Source organism: Sturnus vulgaris, chromosome 2, assembly GCF_052056855.1.
Source record: "Sturnus vulgaris isolate bStuVul1 chromosome 2, bStuVul1.hap1, whole genome shotgun sequence".
Lineage (NCBI taxonomy): Eukaryota > Metazoa > Chordata > Aves > Passeriformes > Sturnidae > Sturnus > Sturnus vulgaris.
In genome coordinates, this window is record NC_142244.1 from 35,189,465 (window position 1) to 35,208,660 (window position 19,196).

The 19,196-nt window shown below is 40.3% G+C and overlaps 1 protein-coding gene across 8 annotated transcripts in view; it reads right to left on the reverse strand.

The window, feature by feature from the left end:
- Positions 1 to 19,196, reverse strand: part of TENM4 (teneurin transmembrane protein 4) — a 1,535,416-nt gene that overhangs the window by 231,368 nt on the left and 1,284,852 nt on the right. The gene's annotated exons all lie outside the window — the stretch shown is intronic.

Below are 19,196 nucleotides of genomic sequence, written 5' to 3' on the forward strand. Positions count from 1 at the left end.
GTGTCAATGCACAGACTAATCGTATGTTATTGTAGCAATTTCCACTGTGAAGCTATTTCACATACTGCATCATATTGTACAGCAACTTGCATAGTTATTACTGAATCTGACCAGAGGAGAACTTGATGGTATAATGAATTCTGTATGTGAGAGAATCTGATCTGTGGTTCATTTAATGTTAGTATAGAATAAATTTGTTAACTTCAGCAGGCTCATGCTGGTGTAATTCAGATGTGAGTCAGATCCACGCTGTGTATCCATAAAACCACTCCCTGCTGGAGGGGATCACACCTGCTCATTCATTACACATCACAGAGCCCACACCAGTAGCAGTCATACTGCCAGTAGTGTCCTGTCTCAGCCAGCTAATGGGAAGATCAACTTACTCATGTGAGGTGCTCACACACCCCTGGTTCACAGGGGCCACAGAGCCATCTCTGTAGAAAGCAAGAGGGCAGCCATACTGTGACACTGGGCTGTGCTCGGGGCTGTGCTCACTCGGTACCTCAGGCACACAGCGCTCACAGCAGCTGCTCAGGTACAAAGACCATGGCTGTGGGATGCTCCTGCCTGAGCTCTTGCTTCCTCTGGCTTGCAAAGCACTGTGAAGATACTCAGGCTGCACCTCCTCTTGAGTCACAAAAGAAAATCACTGCTGTGGTTCCATGGGACTCCTAGTTAAATTTGAAGTAAAAGTTGGAATCACCAATCGACAAGCCAGGGAATCACATAATCATAGGGTTGGAAGAGACCTCCAAGATCATCGAGTCCCACCCCGCCAAATACCTCAACTAAACTATGGCACTGAGTGCCACATCCAGTCTTAAAACACATCCAGAGATGGTGACTCCACCACCTCCTCATGCAGACAATTCCAGTACTTTATCATTCTTTCAGTAAAAAACTTCTTCCTAATATCCAACTTATTTCCCTTGGCACAGTTTAAGACTCTTGTGTGTCCTCTTGTTCTGTCAGTTGCTGCCTGGAGACCAACCCTCACCTGACTACAGCCACCTTTCAGGAAGTTGTAGAGAGTGATAAGGTCACCCCTGGTTCTCCTTTTCTCCAGGCTAAACAACCCCAGCTCCCTCAGTTGTTCCTCACAGGGCTTGTGTTCCAAACCCCTCACCTTGCTGCTCTCCTCTGGACGCGAAGGGAAGAGCCATGGTAACATTCATTAGCTTACAGGGGACAGACGAATGAAATGTTTTTCCAGCAAGGATGTCAAGGAGGTGGGTTAGTAAAAAAGGCAAACCTGGGGGGTACCCTGCAGCCATCACAAAGATGGGAAAGCCTGCAGGGGGAGGTGGCATTGCAGGTGGCACTACTAGCAGACTGACAGCTTACAGGGAACAAGGCAAAGGACAAGGGTCTGAGCAATACTTGGCTTGAAAAGTAAGCAAAGAAAATACAATGGAAGGAGTTAATGAAGAGCCAGTGTTAAACAGTATCAGCCACAGAGCTCTGAGCAGGCAAACAAAATTCTCTGTAGGTTGAGGAGTCCAAACAAAAGAAGGCTAAAAGAAAACAGAAGAGGAACATGAGTAAAGCAAAGTAGCATACACTGGAAAACCCAGATGGTGCATTTGGTCAGGGACACCGAAGAGTTCATGAAAGCTGTGCACGTGTAACCACAGGCAACCATCAGCTCTGACATCTGCATTGCCGGATTCCCACACTTTTGGAAGATAAATAACTTGTTTTGAAGGGAACACTTCAAATAATAGTATAGATATTTCTGTAAATCACAGACTTATTCCTCAGCTATACTTCATCAACTTTATCTTACATACTATCTTTCTATCATAGGCCAGACAATGTTCCTCTATCCTATTACCTGCAAACAACCACTCCTAAATTCAGTATCACAGTCCTCTAATTCTGCTGTCTTTCAACCCATATATAAATGTCTTGTTCCAGAGGCTAAAGGTAATATTTCTGTAACTGTCCCCAGCAGCTCTCAATGCCAGCACAAAGATGAATAGAGAGAAAAGGCCTTGCTGCACAGGGCATCTGAAGCAGGCTTTCAAAGTTCTATAGTCATCAAACTAAATCACCATCCTTATTTACTATTTTTGATGTAAGTAACTCTCTTAATACTTCATGAATAACTAGAAGAAGAAAGTGCCATCTAAACACTTTTTCATGACTACCACGCATCCAGTTTGCTTTTGAAGGAAATATTTACTATCTTCATTAAATTTCAGTGGCACCAGACCAAAAACACACAACACAACCTCAGTTTAATTACATAACTAAGCCTCTCACAAGCTGGGTCTCCCATACTGAAGTACAGGACAAATCAACTCATACTGAAATTTCTGAGAAACAGGATGCTGATCAGTTCCAAAAATCAAGCATTTCTGCATCAAAAGAAAAATAAAAACCAACAAATTGATGGAATGCGATTGTGAAAACAAAAAATGTATAAATTGTGCTCATGGAGTGCTTTTAATAGCATTTCTTGAGCTGAAATGTTATTTTTCATACTCCTTATTCAGTGCTTACTCAATACACAGTAAATACAGATCAACAATCCTGTAAATATATGAAATGAAGCTGTCCTTTTTCATACAGACTTCAAAACTGCAATACCAGCACCAGCTCCGCTTGAATTTTAGAAAGCTTTGGTCCTTGAGCAATCCACCTTCTTACCATGTAAATCCATTATCCCATTTGGACTAATCCTTTTGTCAAAAGGATTCCTGGGAATACCAGGAGGCAGCTAATTTTACTACGTTTTTATTCTCGGCAGTGTCTGAAAACTGGATGTGTGGCTATTAAGAAAGTAAAATTCACTCAGTGAGAGCTCCAAATAAAGAATAATCTCCCACATAATCATTTCTGCAAGTCTGCAGGAGTAGGTCTAAGGTTCAGTAGGTGTCCTGAAGCTTACAACCATGCCTCTTTGTTTCCCTTGCTTGAATAAACATTTGATAAAGGAAAGATGAAGAGAAATGTTAATCCTGAATTTGTATCTCAAGACATGCAGGGGGGAGAGAGAGAGAAAAAGAGAGACAGGGATCTGACTGGATTTTCTTACAAGGTTATAAGAAAAATAAATCCAAAGATACTAATCAGGGGAATTATCTCTCCTCTTATCTAAACAGCTACTTTAATGTAAAGTCAAGAAATTATTTGCCTTCCAGGAAGACACATGTTTGCATAAAAAGGAAGATATACAGGCAAAATCAGCTGAAAAAAAAAACAACCAAAAAACATTAGTGAAGAATGGGAACAGCTTCAGGAATGTATAGAGTTTGGAGACACAATGTGGAAGGGGAAGATTGTCTCCAGAGATCCCTCAAGCAATTTACCAGACAAAAAAGTTGTAAACATAAAACAGAGCAACATGAGTCCTCATCCCACCACTGACTGTGACTATCCTTGTGGTCCAAGACAAGCTATTTAACCCACATAAATCTTTCCATCTGTGCAATAGGTTAATAATATTTACCTACTCATGTCTTTGGGATTAAAATATTATTATTATTTTAAAGTACTTTGAAGATGAATCATGCTATGTGATTGCTAAATATTATTATTACTAAAAATGTGACATATTGTTTGAATTAAATAAAATAGTGTATCTTTATCTTAAGAAGCTTGTAAGTGCATAATGAACTAAAATTGTGGCTGCTTAATATAGTTACTGCAATTTCTAGTCTGAATGTTCTGTATTTATTGTTTGCATTGCACAGACGTATATTAAATTAACAAGATTATACCGTATGATTACTCTCCTCTTGAGACCCTTAGGAAATGAGGCTGTCCTAGGGAGCACAGTGTTTAAAGAAATATTATTTTATGCATTAGTTTATAAGCACGGACTATCATTTTTCTGCATCTCTGGATGTGTTTTTAGTGTTACCTAATTCCACATTATGTTTAAAGGAAACTTCATTGCTTTCAACATTAAAAACAAAAGAGTAGAAAGTATATAAAATCAGACTGCAGGAAGCAATGCTGCAATGGAAGCTGAAGGAACTAGTTCATCTTTCTTTCCTGAATGCTTACTCTCTGCTGTACCATTCCTACCTTACAAACTTAATATACAGTGGAGAAAACAATGTTCCATTCACTTAGCACTCACAAAAGCATTTCCTATTCTTTCAGTATCACTGAAAGGAGCACACTTTACAAACCCATCACCCAGTCCTGCGCTAACCAATCTGATCTCGGCTCTGCACACCCACTGGCACAGCACTCCTGGGAGTGGGCTGGACAACACCACCAGCATTTCCTGCCATGGCTTTGGCCAGACATGATTCAAGAGATACCAGATTCCAGGAGCCAGGCCCACTGGCCTGTGCACACACAGCCTTGCTGTTTTCTAGGTTAGCAGATTTACTTGAATGGGTGTGGGTTGTTCCTTGACACCCAGATTCCATGTTCCAAGTTCCAAGGCTTCAGTTCCAAATACAGATACAGCCAGACTGGAACCACTGCAGTGCTGCATGAACATCCTCATGGCAACTGTGGCTCTTTGAACACAGACAGCATTATTTAGGCACAGCCAGAGCAAAGTCAAATACAGCTGGAGTCAAATGCTCAATTTCCTGGCAGAGTGTGGAATCCTTACTTTGAGTGCTGGTAGGTTTTGTATACCACCTGAAGCACAATACACAGCTTTTTCTTTCTGTGGAATAGAATTTACCTACCCATGTACTCCCAAATGAGTGCCATATATACTCTGCTCAAAGCAAAGATTAGAGGGGCTAGTCCTCAGTATATAAACACAGAAGTCTTGCACCTCCACTCTTCTGTGAATTTAGAACTAAGTTTTCCTCTTGTTTTAGAAGCTTTTAAGGCTGCAAAGAAATCAAGACCACCCCGCCGGGCTCATACAGCACAAGCTATTCATCTAGAATAAATTCAGCTGTCATTTAAAGTTGAACTAGATTGGACAAAGAGGTAGCAATCAAGTCATTTTCATATGAGGCAGGTAATTACAGAATCTGTTAAACTACAGTGATTAGGCACTGCTAAGAAGAAGCTCCAAGAAATCTCAAGCAACTTTTGAGGGGAGAAAAAATAAGTTAACAGCTGCAGACCTCTTGCATTGGATTTGATTTTTCCTCCCCGCCCCCCCCCCCCCCCCCCCCTTTTAATAAGTAAGCAGGTTAATAAGAGACAAAAGGCAGATAAGGGAGTGTAAGTGGATCAAGGGGAGCCTTGGGAAATCCTCAAACAGAGTGTCTGAATGTGGCATTAAATGGTTCATTTGGTGGTAAGTGATTAAATGGGAGAGGACTTCCTTTATCATGGAAATTGGTCCTCTATACTCTTGGACCTATGCTAATGATTTGAAACTGAGAAAAAAGGATGACTGTGTTACAATGGTTTGTAAGACACCACTCCATACTGGACTATGAGGAACATTTGCATTAATACAGCCATGTGAGGAATCTGAACCACAGTGGATTTTTGTTTGTCAAAATTACTCTCATTGGTGTCCAAAGTTCACAACCTAGAAAATGCTAGCTTTTTTAAACATTAATTTTAAGCAAAATGTGCCATTTTTAGTCATAACACTGAGAAGACAAAGGCCCTCCTATTATACTGAGGAGTTTGAGGAGTCTTCATTTCCAAGACTAATTAAAATTAGCCTTGTGATGGGAAAAACTATACTGCAATCAATGGGTAAGTGCGAACCTGTATTTAAATCATTCAAATCCTTTAGAGCCCTAATTTATATTTTGCAATGTAAGCTATGTAAAAAGAGATATTCCTTCAAAGAGGGAAGGCCCAGTAGCTCAGCACATCAGCTAAGAGTTTCAGAGACCAGAGGTGTTTCCAAATTCATTTACTAATTCCCTTGCCACTTTGAATGACTTTAAATTAAGCTCTCACCATATTACCTAAAATGACTTGATAAATTCATGCAAAATCTGGGAAGGACAACTAAAATGCCTTTAAAGATGTCACTGGTAGAATACTAAGAATATTTCAAACTTTCAAGAGAAGAAAAAGTAGTTTCATATTACAACCAGAACCTTGGATAGAATCAGAAAAAGCAACACATTCAAACCCTTTAAAAGTCAGAAAGCATCATTAAAGGGTCATTCCTTCCTGCCTTGACTTCCTTGTCACCACTAGAAGAGTAACAAATGGTTATGGTTTCATTTTACAGTGTAGCAAGGAGGATTTGAGAATCTGCAGGGCCTCATCTGCTGCCTCTTAAGCAAACATCTAATGTAATTTTAAATTTCACTTCATCATTGTGACAGCTTCAAGCAAACCCCTACTGTGTGCCAATCCTCCCTCTCAAAGGCGCACAGTCAGTGTTACAGAATGGACAAAACTATCCCAAAACGATCAGCTCCCCTATTACTGTGATTTGTGACATAAGGTACACTTATAGGGACACAGTTCCTCATTCTTCTTCATTTGCTTTAAAGCAGTGCCTTGCAGTTTATGAGTAGGAAGTGCTGAAGCTACTTATTGTCATAGTGGTAAAATATAAGGTTTGATAGGGCATAGGGCTGAATCTATAGGGATATTTAGGTGTGTGAAAGTGCAAGAGAGAAATGATGAGGTCAATACCTCTGAAAGCATTAGAGGTGCATTTTCTAGAAAGCCTTAGGCCCAAGTGAGGCTTCATTTTCAAAAGTATGCCATGCATTTTAGAGTCTAAGTGTTCCCAAAAGTTACTGTGACTTAGGCTCATACATCACTTGGGCACTTCTGAAGAGCACACCTTTAGTAAATGTACAAAAGTGCCTGTAGCAGCAAGGTACCTCTCTTTAAGTGTCAGGAGAGTGAGGCTGCTTGCCTGCTAGGCACTCTTTATAAATCCCCTGGGAATCTTCCCACATTTTTATGTGTGTAAATAAATCTCACCTTGTCCTCTAGTGTTCTTTAAAAGCAACAGGACAACTTACACACAAAGTCACTGTATGTGTATCAATAAATCCCTGATAATCAAATCTCACAGTGATTATCGATATGGAATTACTGCTCAGGCTGGAGCAATGCCAGCTCAAACACAGCCTACCAGACTCAACGGCCCAATCTGACCTACAAGTGTTAAAGCAAAGGACACAGACAGATCATATGGGTAATGATCTGCAAAGATCAAAACAGAAGATGAAAATAGCTCTGCCAATGGAGACACCCTGGCCAGCCGATAGCTCTCCCAATTCCAATGATCACATTCCTCTTGATGTTCAATGGATGACAAAAAATAAGGATAAAAGCACTAATTGTCACTCGTGGTGTCCAAGGAAGTCTTCAGATTTTACCTTCTGGGTGCAAAACTGGAGAAGCAAAGGCGCTATGAGGACAGTGTTTCTCTGGTATAGGCATTCCCACCACAGAATCTCCCCATGTTACTCAATCTTCCTGAGATTTCCACGCCTCTACAGCCACAATGAACTGACCAGAAACCTTGTCCCTCCTTATCTCAGATTGTTTGACCACAGGCCTGTTGTCCCTAAAATCTAGCAATTCCAAAAATTGACTAGAAATAAAGGAAAAAAAGTTCTGAACACTGAAAATTAAATGTCAATATTCAACAACCTGGAAAAATTTTTTTCCTTTCCACTTGCCAGCTACATATGGGCAGGCTGTACCTGCTATTTCTTCAGCAAATGAAGATTTACAGTCCCTGCATAGTTTAGAGAGAACAGAGCAAGTAGCAGGGGGAAGGGGAACTTCTCACGTATCCCATCAGGTTTCCCTTAAAAGAAAAATCACGCAGTTAAAGCCTCCTTGGTCCCTTGGTCTTTTTTGTGGGGCTTCTGACACTTAAGTATGTGGCTTCAAGCAGCAAATGTGGAGGTCAAGAAAACTCCCCTGAGAGGAGCTGCAGTCTCCAATTGCAGCACGATGTTTGCTAAGAATTGACAAAATAAACGCCAGCATCCTCTTCCTTTGCCTGGTACCCACCTAAACAAACAGATAGGCAGGCGAATGTGCTGGCAAAGGAAGTGCTGGCTGTTCCCAGGAAGTGCCATTCAGCCCTCAGAGCTGCCCCTCTGCTTACAGACACGCAATAGGAAGTGAGTGAGAGAGAATTATGGAGGCAGACAAATGGTTATTTAAAATAATAACCATGTTTTTCTATGGAATAGCCAGTGCTGGCTTCAGTTCTGAGGTGGAGGGGGAAAGGATCTGCAAATTAAATTCACATGATCCACTCCTGTTCATTCACATGGTCATGTAAACTGCACACTGGCAGAAAGCTGGTCATCTGTAAATTAAACAAGAAAATTATATCATCTTAGTACAAATATATTGCTGGTGAAGACTATTTATGATAAAGAAATAATCAAGTAGATAAAATGGTGGGGCACAACTTCAAATAATCCCTTGTGGAATTTCACCACTGGCTCCACTGGAGGTTTCAGCTCTGGTTCCACTGCTTTAACAATATAGCTGAGGCATATTGTCCTGCACAAAGGAGAACAGAATGTAGTGGATAACTTCTTAATTACACAGTCTATCAATGCAATGTTCTCCCCTGCAGCAAAATATCCATTGAGTTTTACAAGGGCAGAGGCAATTTTTTAACAGTAACTGCCCCAATCCATGGAGGGAAATGTCTTCCTTCTCTGATTGCCCAGTTTGGGCCTTGTCCATTCTTAATGAAGACAGCAGGAATTCCGCTTTTGACATAAACTTGAGTAGAACAGACTCTCTAGAACAGCAAGCACTGGAAAAATGCTGATGTAGTCATAGACAGCTCTCAGACAACAGCAGGTCATATATTGGTGGGTGTTCTGGGTCGAGCCTTAGAAGTACTACTCAAACCCTCACCATTTCCTAGCAAATGGTTCACATGTTCCATGTCTCAAAAGCTCTGAAATAAAGCAAAGAAAAAAATAATAAAATAGGAACTAAGTCTAAATACTGAATGCTGTTTTCCACATCATGTTGGGAGGCCATAGGTTATCCCTTTAGCTGTGAGAGGAAGCATTTGGGGCACAGCACGTATAAACACAAATACCCCAAACATAGGCAGTGTGATGGCAAGTGGGAGTCTATTATGGAGAATTCGTGATTCCCTAACTCAGGCTCCATATGACCGCTGCAGGATATGCACTACAATCTGATCACAGTGTTTGTCACTTGTCAAAAAATTGAGAACAAAGAGCCAATTAGCTATGGTTTGTTTTCTTTTATTTTGCTGGAAATAAAAGCTGAGCTATCATACAGAAAGAATTCCTGGTGTGTGTACGAGGCAGGAGAAGGAAAAAAACAATAAACAAACATTTTTACAAAAACTCAAATCATTGGACTTGCAAAATAAGGACAGCTGGGATGCATAATCAAGAGCATTAGAAAAATTTATTTTATACAACAGAAACTTTCCTATTCTGGCATTTGTTCTTTCAATATACAGTATAACCACTAACTTCTACTGCAAATCTGCAAAGATTTTAAAGGCAGCTTAGCTGCAGTGGGACTGGGTTTTGAGGCTGTCTGAAAAGCAGTGACTGTCACATAGTGGCCAGGTGCTTTTCAACCATTAAGATAACACTGCTTTGCATTTGGTTAGAGATTATGATGATAGAGTGTTTTGTGACAATGGAATTAATTGCTCCTCCCCACCCTGTTATGCAGTAGGTAAAGAGACACTGGAGACACATCACCAGCATTTGAGTGCCTCTGCAGTGAAATCCATCGCAGATGCCTAAGATACAGCACTGCAAGATAAAAAGGAACCACCTGGCTTCCTAGTCTCATCTCCTGGGTAACCCAGTCCACTATGTTTCACTCCACTGAACTGTAAACCAAAAGTTTTGAATACAAATTGGGTAAAGAAAAAAAAAAGACCACTTAAATCCATTGCAAAGACAGAGAAAATCTGGAGGGGTGGAGGAGAATTACTGAAATTGGAATGTAATTAAAACAGAGAAGTCAATATCCATATACTACAAAGATGACAAGAGATCTTTAAGGGACCACAAAGAAGTGGTCAAGGTTTTGGTTTGTGTCTCAGTCAAAGAGAGGACTCGATATGGTGCCAAAGCACCGAGTGCTTACAAAAACTGACCACTCAGGAAGTACCAGCAACAATCCAAGCAAGAGCCACAAGAGTTCCTGGGAGGTTTCCAATTCAAGGATGCACCCAGTCCAAAACCTGATACCATCAAACAAGGTAACACATGACCAGTTTATTAGGGCAGCCTAATGTAACTCAAATAGATAAACATTGTTGCTTATGGTGAATAAGGCAGAATTTAGACATTTGCCTAACACTCCACACACAAAAAGGCAATTAGCATATTGATTTTCATCCAGATTTGAAATCTAGAAATATTAAGAAATATATTTGTGTATTAATATCTTGTTTTGTGTAAGGAATTGGCAAATACCTATAGTAACTACTATAAGAACACAATTCTTCCGATTCCTACTGATAGTGATGGGACTACTTTATGACTGACACGTTCAGTAAGTCCTTTCATTCCTTTTTTAGGCTCTATCCTGAATGAGGAAAATCTGCTGCTTTTTCTACTATCAAAGCTCTTTGTCTTTCAATGTGCTGTTCATGAACTACTGAAGCTTATTATGTTTAAATAATAAAATAATGGAAACCAAGAGAGTGATTCTGTACAAACACAGATTAAAGTTCTTTACCTAGAACTGTGCTTAGGTCACTCCCAAGGGAAGTTGAAGGGAATAGTCTGTGTGCATAGGGGAAAACACATTTCATAGCTTAAGACAAGCGCCTTTACACTGCTGCCTTTTAAGCAGCAATGGGAATCAAGCAATGTTAACTTCTAAGAAAAACAAAATCCAAATTTGGTTTTGAGCACAAACAGAGGTAATTAAAACACTTGCTCTAACAGGAAGCTGCATTAGAAAACAACTTCGCACTTTTGAGGACGCATACTGTGTTTCTTGTTATGCCAATTTATTTTAATTAATCGGAAAAACATTTATTTGAGGTATTAGCAATGCTGGTGCTTAGCCTGTCATTCTGCCGCCTCTCTAAATACCCAGAATGGCAATTCCAAAGCAGAGCACATCTGGTCCAAGGAGGAATTTCTCCTTTTGACACATCACTGAAAAGGAGCGGCATAAATTCAATGGGCCAAATCTTTGTCCTTCCACTCACCTGGAGTAAAGGTGAGCTGTGCTGCAGTTCCCCACCACACAGAGATATAATTTAACCCTTAATGGAGTGGGAAGTGGTGCTTATGGCATTGCAGAAACCCATTCATGCTTACCAGGGAGGAAATGTGACAAACCACAGCACCTCCCAACAGGCAACCTTTGACTCAAATTTAACCTTGGAGTGTCACACGTGGTGGGAGCAGGCCCAAAGTCCCTCTGGGCAATAGAAGGAAAGCTGATATTATGGTGAGGTTGGAAGGACCAAACAACTTAGACTTTTAAAAAGAATATTTCAATATTTTTCATTATCAAAATTATTATTAATCTCTATTTTAATAGAATATTTTGGATTTTTTCCTTCCTTGTTTGTTTCTCTGTACCTGTCCCATATACAAACCTTTTAAAATAAAATAAAGAGCACTGGAAACTTTATTTTATTCTTCTTTTAGATGCACTAAAGTTAATGGGTAATTGGAAAGTTCATGAGGCTAGCATAACAAAATAAACACCAAACATTTCTAAAGGCAGCAAAAACAAATTCAGGATTTGCCCTGACACATGCATAAAAAAAGTTATACCAATATCACCAGTAATATCTCCTAACTGGTACTGTTTGTCTTACCAGAAACATTAGAGGCTGGCGGGAAGAAAATCAGCTTTGGCAGTTGCATGGCAACGAGAAAACGACAAGGGGGATGCTCCCTGAGGAGGAGTGTGGCACAAACAGAGAGCAGACAGTAACTTGGCTCCAGCTGAGCTTGCTGGGTGCTGCCAGCCTGACTTTAGACCAGCTACAATCCAGGAGGCAGCGATTCCCACTGCACGACTCTGCCAGCTCTCTGCCAGTGCCTCTCGTGTGCAATGGGGCCAGCTTTTAGCATCCAAATGGTATGAAAGCTCTCAGGATAGATAAACCAGAAGACCAACTCAAACAGTGAAATGGCAGCAGTAAGCAAGTCCTCCAGCCCAGGCAGTTTCAGCACTCATGTGGTTCTGCAATACAGCATTTTGGGAGCTGCTGTACACTACAGACTGAGAGCAAGGGAAACGCCCCAAACTCACGGTGTGACAGCCCACAGCATCATCAGGAGGAAAGCCAGTCTTTCCACAAGGCACTTAATAAAGAGACCTGAAAATAAACTCAGCTTGCGTATTTTGCTCACCTTAAGCTCCTGCTAAAGTTACTGAGATTGAACCCTAACTCTCATCCGACTGGTGATTTACTCAGAGAAGCATTCTCCAGCTAACACATGGAAAACTATCCCTTGTAACATTCACAAGTGCCTACACTGTCACAGTGTAGTGCCTTTTGTGCATTATAACCATTACCAATAAGGGCAATTTATCATATAATAAAAATTACTGTATTTTAGCAGAAGAAAGGAAAATATCTCTATGTTAAAACTAATGAATAGTCTTTTTTTTTTTAATAACAAACCAGTGAATACCTAAAACTAGAGAAGTGTAACCAAGGAGAAAAATTTGCCCCTAACCTTGCATCCTCTTTCACAATAATTTTTTTTTCTCTTCGATTTTTAACCTTTTCTGTCACCACCAGCACTAAAAGCTGCTTTTTTTATCCCCTTTTGCTGGAAGAACAAACAAACAGTTGCCATTTCAGTCAAAGCAATGTTATTCTTTGGCTGGCTGGCACTGGTTTCAGCTCACAGGGCGGTCAGTTCCTCTGGCTCCCATCCAGCAAGCTGAATAAACCAGTCTGGCAGTAAGCACAACTCTGTTTGGGCTCAGAAATCAGTGCTTCAGACCTGTTTCCAACCTGAGCGCTTCCAATTTATAGCACTCCAACACCACAGGAAGTATACCAAGCCAATCTGAAACTCAAATATATTTGAAACAAAGCTTTCTTCCATGCCTTTAGGTCTTTTTCTACACTCTTTTTCCTTTTGTCTTTAATGTTTGCAGGTTGGAATTTAGTACTCTTTTTTTCTGCCAAAAGTTTGGCCTTTGCAACAAATAACTTCATCCAAGTGTGCCATTTCCTCCAAAATGCACAGCAGTGGCAGAAATCACAGACAGATCATTATCATCTTTTCTCTGTTTCTTGCTTCCCTCCTTTTGTATGGAGCATTATGAGAGTCAAGAAGAACTCTTCTGAAATTACAAAACTCATTTTTTACAGACATGCAGTCACTCAGTTCAAGACTTTCAACTCTCAGAGCACAAAATGGAAAACACAAGAAAACTTGTAATACAAGAGAAACTGTGGTTCAGCAAGTGCAAAAGCAAGCTGGAAGGATTGTAAGTCAGGACTGGGCACTTTAGACTCCCCTTATGCTCCACTCTCTGGCAGAACAACACTAACAGTGGAATTCCACTTAACTGGGATAAGGGATGGTGCTTATGAGAGGGGCAGATGTGAATGCAAAGGTTGAGAAATTGTATTGAGTGCTGTGTTTCAGTGCTCAGGTTATTTTTTTTTTCTTTCCTCCTCTCATTTTTCACACCATTGAAATTCCACCTCGGACACCAGACTCAAAAGTGAACAAACAAACATGCATTGTTCACTATCCAAACCCACCACGCTCACAGGGCTTCTGCTGAAGCTGCAGTGACACTTGAGCTGGGGAGCACAAACCACTCGGGCAGCTCACAGGGGGAATGCCAGAGTGACAGATGAAGTACAAAACTAATCCACACGTTGTGTTTCTGCTGCACAGGTGTGTTCAGGGATTATCCTTCTGCCATGGAAATCACTTATGCCAATCTCTAAAGAGCCTTTCTCTTTCCTTCTGTTTCTTGGTTTATATGAAGTAAGTTTTCCATGGCTACTGTGCCAAAACTCTTCCAGGGAAATTATTTTGTCAAACTTCAAACATTATCATTACCTCTTGTACACAACAATTTATCAATCATATTACATCATATCATACTACAAGGCTACATCCCACTCTCTCAGCATCTCAGCAGACAGAAGTTACTCACATTCTTTGAAAGTATCTTAAATACTACTTCTTTGCCCAGCAAAGAACAATTTGGGAAAAAAATAAATTAAAGTTTCAAGATCACCTCTAAATTCTGCACAGAAATATTATGCTAAGCCAAGATGGTGACAAACAGTGAAAAAGATGCAAGAACCCTGAGACATGTTTGAAGTCCTCGGATAAAAGTTATCACATGCAAATTCCCATTTAGAAGCAGAAGTAATTTGAAGAAGCTCTACTTAATGGATGGCACAGCAAATATGGGTTCTGGTTTCCAACAAAAATTGACATGCAGTAAAATATTTAGGCAAGCTCTTGAGGACTATGTAGCATTTCATAAATAAAAGGGCTTTAGTCAGCTTTCCATGTGATAGCAACCAACCCATAGCTCAGTCAGAGAAATGTTTGCGTTTTATCCCAAGATGGGCTGGAGGAACTTCTGGCATGCAGTGACACTGACATAAACAGTTCAAGAGTTTTTACAGAGAAGAAATGGAAGACAAAGCAAACTGTTTTAAACTGAAGCTACCACAATTTCGGCAGAAGCCGAAATTCTCTGTTCCAAAACTCACGTGACTAAACGCTGGGATGTAATTTTCAAATAGGTAAGTAAACTGCCTTTATAAATTCCACTACTATGTTTAAAAACCATTTAGTTCTCATTCCAGTTGTGTTGGCTGTGTCTGTGTAGCTTTGGGCAGAAAACAGGGTGTACTGGTTGTTAAAGAAATGGGAGAGTATTGCAGAATGCCTGGGTGACCTCAGGCTAGTCAGCTGTGACCTCTGTAAAACGGAGATCACACTTATCTGATTCACGGGGGTACCAGGAGACCTACTGTTTCCTAATTGTTTAGAGATGTATATGGGAAAGGCACAATATATGGTTACATGGCTTAAGTTTCTGGATATATCTACTGGTGACACAATAGATTTTACCCATCTGTGTAAAAGTGTCAAGTACTTCTATTATTTTGACCTCATTGATAAAGAAAGGATGGGTGGTCTGGTAGATTGAAGCACATTTTGGCTGGAAGCTATTACCCTTTCAGATGACCTCTTGTTTCAAGTTTCATTGGTGTATCAGAAAAGTTACAGGCAGCAACTGTAAGGGTTTCTGTAATTCATGCTACAAAAACACTAGAATCTGTTTTATCTCCTCTGACATGCTACTCTGTAGTAGTCCTAATGATATTTTTCCTAATCAAGTATAAGTTAATGACAGGAAGCAATGTCACTTCTTTTTGGTTTATCTGACCTGTCTTTGGGTACTCACTGTATATGTGAAGCTATACTAAGCTCAACTGTCTCTCACTATTGGAGTGGTGTAGAAAAACGGACTGCAATGCTAAGATGAACATAAAAAATTATGGTAATTTAAGAGGAAGACTGATTTTAAAACAAGATACATAAATTGAGGTAGAATGTAGATCCTTCTGATAGTTTCATGTAGCCATTCAGTTTAGGGAGAGAAGTTGTTTAAGGTGATTTGGGCAGGATTTATGTAAACTGAGTAGCAAGAAAGAGACATGATTTACATTAAAACATAGCACAAGCAACCATCAAGCAGCAGTATTTTTACTGCTGAAATGTGACTCTGGAGAATTTTCACAAAATCTCCACACTTAGCCAGGCAGGGTAAGGCAAGAAAGGGGCCAGTGTGAAAGTATTCGTTTTAACCCGGAGTAATCCATGCTGATTTCTACTTCACCAGAATAATTTTACACCAGAAATATCCATTCAGAATGTAAATACTGGCACCTCTATCTAAAGTGCTCATTTACCACCAAGTGCCCTTGTTTTACTCGGTGTGTTTGCAAGGATGAACCACTCTATCACTTGTATCAGTAATGCAACTCCCACCCACATGTGCTTCAACCCCAGACCTGACTAATGCATGAATCTTTATGCTGTGCTCCTTATGAAATGCTGTGTCCTATCACGTTGCCACGATACTGCCGCTAGATTTATGGCTCTAACTAAATCATCCGATCATACCACTTCTGTGCTGTGCTTCTTCCATTACCACCTAATGTATCAAAAGCATCGATTTTACACTTGCCAGCTTTCCTGCTGGAGCACTCCAAGGTCCTGCAGCACTTTATTACACCCCATGCCCACTCCCAGAGCTGTCATGCTAATGAGCCATGTGTCACTACTTTAATTTTTCTGAAGCAGGTCACAAAGCTCAATTCTCCCCTCATGTGGGAGAACCTAGAGTCCAATTCCTGAGCCTTCATGGCTGGCTGATTTTGAATAGTGCATATGATGACACAGGCTCTCATCTTACTGGCCTGGCCACCGCAGCACCCCTTCCCTCCCAAATGCTGAAAGAAATATAGCCACTTATGGTTTCAGAATGCTTTTTCCCATTTGCAGCATACCGTACTTACCGAACACCTAATATCCTGAGGTGTCCAAAATGTTGAAATTATAACCTGCTTAATCTCAATAATTCTGAGAGGCCAATTTTTATCTCTACAATAGGGGTCTTATTTAGACTGAAAGAAAGTGAAAGACAGCATGAGTAAGAGACTAAATTGGCAGGACACCTAGAAATACCCTGAAAACCTAGAAAAATTTAGCACAACAGAAAAAGGCTCAGATCCTCCAGAAAGGACCGATATATTCTGTAACCTGCAGGTATGAATCCCTTCCAACTCCAGATGTTTCATGATTTCTATGAATTTACTGCCTTGCCAGGACGTCAGTTAGGAAAGGTAAGAACGACAAAGGGTTAGAGTAGCAACTTTTAGGTTACCTTGAAAGGCATCTCAATCACGCTTGCTACATTTTGTAGGGTTAATTTCTGAGTAATGTTGATGTCCTAATATGTAAAAGAACAGGAACAACTAGGAAGTAATTAATGAGGGCCAGTCCAGCCTTCTTATTTTGACCACTGTTACTAATACGGCTTCTTGGGGTCAGACACCCTTGATGTGCACAAGGGGCAGATTTGAGTCTCAGTAACTTTGCTTGTTTTAGAATTTTAAATGGCATGTGAGCTGGGGAGAAATGCATCAACCATCATTCTGTTACCAATTGTTTTTCACATGCATTTGTGTTTTAGTGGTAGAAAGTAGTAGATTAAGATATAAGATGCCCATCATTTGTCAGAGGTTTTCTGGCATCATCATCATCCCTGGAAGTGTTCAGAAGGTACCTGCATGTGGTACGTGGGGACATGGTTTAGTGGAGAACATGATGGTGGTTAGGTTAATGGTTGGACTCTGACCTTAGAGTTATTTCCAGCCTTAATAATTCTCTGATACAATGAAGTAACATGAAGTCACATTGCCCATGTGTAACATGGGTCTTTCGGCTCACTGTTGTTGTCTTTAGTGGATGGCTGCATATTTTCATGCTACTTTGACACGTCAGTATCAGCTGATCTCTTGTAAACAGAAATATCATACACTACATGTGAATTTTATCACCTTCTGTCATACAATATTACGGTTTATCTTTTTGCTACACTTTCTCTGCTTTATATGGAAAAGGCCTATAGGCTGCCATTAACAGACCTAATTATTACACGGAAAGAGAAAAAAAAAATCTATTAAATCTTTCCTGTTAAAAGTGAAGGCAGACTGTGAAGATATGTTACAAAAAGGCTGCCTAAACTTTGCAGCATCACCACCCCTTACCTCCAGAGATAGAGCACATATTAAAAGCTAGCAGTAAAGCCCTGAGACACTGTGGATTTATCAGCTGAACAGAGAGAGAATACAACAGTACTTTTGATTTCCAATCTGAAATTAAGAATATGAAAATCTCCAAAACTTCTAAGGAGCAAACAATGGTGATTTATTTATGTAAGAGTCAAGCACCAGCATTTAGGTCACTTGGCCAAGGTCACCCACTGTCAACAGTCACCAGTTTTTTGACTGGTGGTGACTCCAGATTTTCAAGCACTACTTGCTACAAAATATAGACCTTGCAGTTGTAGATTTTGAGCTAATGCCAATCATGCATTTAAGGCACTGTGCCAGCTATTCCATCTTTCTTGGGGACTTTTTTCTCAATTCATACGGCAGGACTTAAACAAAACTTTAAATCCTTCAGATTCTGGTGTTTTCTGAACTGTCACCAAAATGAATTTTTATGTTGGGTGTGTACACTGGGGCTTGTAGTCCTCAAAGGCTTAACCCAATTGACTCTTAAAGAACTGTGACAGTCTTTCATATAAAACTCCTCATAGCAAAGGTTTCTTCTGTGCCATAACTGCCTGCCACATCAGGTAGCTTTACTACCAAGCATGGGCACTATGAGCTTGGTCCTGCTGTTAAGACACATGGTTAAGGTTAAGGAGTGCCCTCCCTTGAACAAATACCTTAGTGCTTTGCACCCAGGTGCACGTGGGAAGCAACTTCAAAGGATACACCATGGCTCATATACACAGAGCAAGAAGCTGCACGATTCTCTCATGTCATATTTCAACTATCATTTTTCAGAAAAATCACGCTGGATCCACAGAAAACACTTTTTTCTCTGAATTACTGCCTCAAATATTTTTTAACCTGATCCTTTCCTTTCTACTCAGAGCCTCAAAAGCTACCACCCAAAATACCTAAAGCTATCACTGCTTTAGCTGAAGAATTTGCTAGGGTCACATGATGATTTGAAAGCTGTGGTCGAGATTAATAGTGTGTTACAATAAACACAGTGAATAATGCAAAGCACAGAAACGATGGAGGAGGAAGTGGGGGGATACATCTTCTGAGGCTATGCAGTTATTGGATGTTTAGTTTGAAAGAACACACAGGTCAGAGTGAGACTTCTGGCATCTTCTCCCTTGCAAATTAATCACCGGTTCACAGTGACCAGCAAATTTCAGCTTATAAATAAAGTTCAAAGCCCCCAGGTCCTCATTTAAAAATGGAGACATATGGCTTGCAAACAGCTAATGGAACAAGCCTTCTCAAAGTTTGAGCTCATTCCCAACTGAGAGATCCATTTCACAGTAATAACAACGCAGCCATGAGTACACGAGCTTCAGACTTCCTTCCTGTATTTTATAATACTCTGCACTTCCACAGCAGCTTTTATCTTGTGAGTGGAAAAAGTTCTGATGAACATCAGTTATGACTTTTCAAAGTGCAGAAGGCACTGTGGGAACTGAGAACATACAGAGACCCTCAGCCATACAGGCTTCAGCTCAGAGATGATACACACCCAGAAACAAAAAGT